At 37.1% G+C, this 1,607-nt stretch overlaps 1 protein-coding gene across 1 annotated transcript in view; it reads right to left on the minus strand.

Moving 5' to 3' along the window:
* Window positions 1-1,607, minus strand: part of mettl21b (methyltransferase like 21B) — a 6,683-nt gene that overhangs the window by 1,709 nt on the left and 3,367 nt on the right. The gene's annotated exons all lie outside the window — the stretch shown is intronic.

Raw genomic sequence — 1,607 nt, forward strand, 5'->3', positions numbered from 1 at the left:
GCAAAAGTAAATAATAGTCCTTTTTTTTCACTGTAGACAAGCAATGATCTGCTTATCTGTTCTCCATTTTTCATTTGGATGAAATAATAGCTGCATGAATCATGACAGCAGACAAGATAGAGGAGAGCAGGAGGCGGGGTTACCAATCTACTTGCTCTGGAGAGCAGAGTTTGGTGCTTACATATGTTGTTGCCAAAGTCTCCAGTAGCATGAAAAAAGTCACTAGATTTGGCGCTTTGTAGAAATCAAAGTGCTAGAGGAGTCTGAAAAGTCGCTAAATATAGCGACATAACTGCTAAGTTGGCAACACTGCTCTTCCCTCCGTTTGTTTTCAAATGGTTTGCTGCTGTCTGTTTGGACCTTTCTGAACATGTGCAGCAAATGGACTGATCCAATATGGTGGACACTGAAGGGGGGGGCTGAGACACACTTATTATAAGCGTTCTGATGGCATTTTAGCAAAAGGATTTTTATCAAAAACATAATTATTGTGCACAAATAAGGAATAGTTGTATTAACCATACATGTAAACTCAGTTCTACGGTGCCCCCAGGAACTTGGGGCCCTAGGCAACTGCCTAGTATTGCCTAATGATAATGATTATCTGAAAACCAACCACAGATTCCAATCAGACATTGAAAATATTGCATCGGAAAAGCAGTGATGGGGGATAAAAAAATCTAATTCTCATCACATGAATAAAAAAAGCAAAGCAAAAGGTTCAGGAATTACAGGCAACAGTTAAAGCATTAGGACCCTCCCTGGAAGAAGAAGCAATGAGTCAAATTCATGAAGCAAAAGTAGAATGAAATAAAATCCTTGACAAAAAAAAGCAATTCAATTCAAAAAGGCAGGAATAGCGTTGAGTTCCAGGCTTTATACAGTAGCCCAACAAAGCCTTTAGAAAACGTGCAAATTGAAATGGATGAAAGGGTCCACCTCCTTGGAATGGGGGTCGTTTGGCTTCTTTTGTTAGCCTGCAATCCCTCATACCTGTCTATGCCTCTGTAGGGGGTTTGTTAAAGGGATCTGCTGGAATCGGTCAGTTTGTCTTTTGATATGCCTTAAATATACATAATAAACACTGAGTAATAAGCTTTGAAGTTTTAACAGATCTAATAATATATCTATAAAGTATTTATTGCATATTTTAGGGAAGCCTTGCTGTAAAGGGGTACTGGTAAACTTCTAGTCTCTGCTGCCACCTAGTGGGAAATCAACGCAAGTTCTAAAAAGTTTCCCATTATTAAAATAAAAATAGAACAAAAAAAAATAGGAGTCACCTTTAAATTGTTTATCAGCTTTAAATCCAAATATTTAGTGTAGATCTCTGCAAAATCTAAACCAAACACATATTTGTTTGTTTTTTGACCAAAAAGTCAAAAGACAATCTGTTTACAAAAGGGTTAAACGTTCACTCTGACTCTTTTTTTATGTCTCAAAAGACATACATACACACACACACACACACACATATATTCAGGGGTTGACGTTTAGGATTTTTACCACTTGCCCTTTGGGCAAGTGACTTTCACATTTCATTTGCCCAGAAACAATTTTTACTTGCCCAGTATAATGTTTGATAAAGTACCTAATATTCATTTTTG

Source organism: Cyprinodon variegatus, unplaced genomic scaffold (assembly GCF_000732505.1).
Source record: "Cyprinodon variegatus isolate N-32 unplaced genomic scaffold, C_variegatus-1.0 Scaffold896, whole genome shotgun sequence".
NCBI lineage: Eukaryota > Metazoa > Chordata > Actinopteri > Cyprinodontiformes > Cyprinodontidae > Cyprinodon > Cyprinodon variegatus.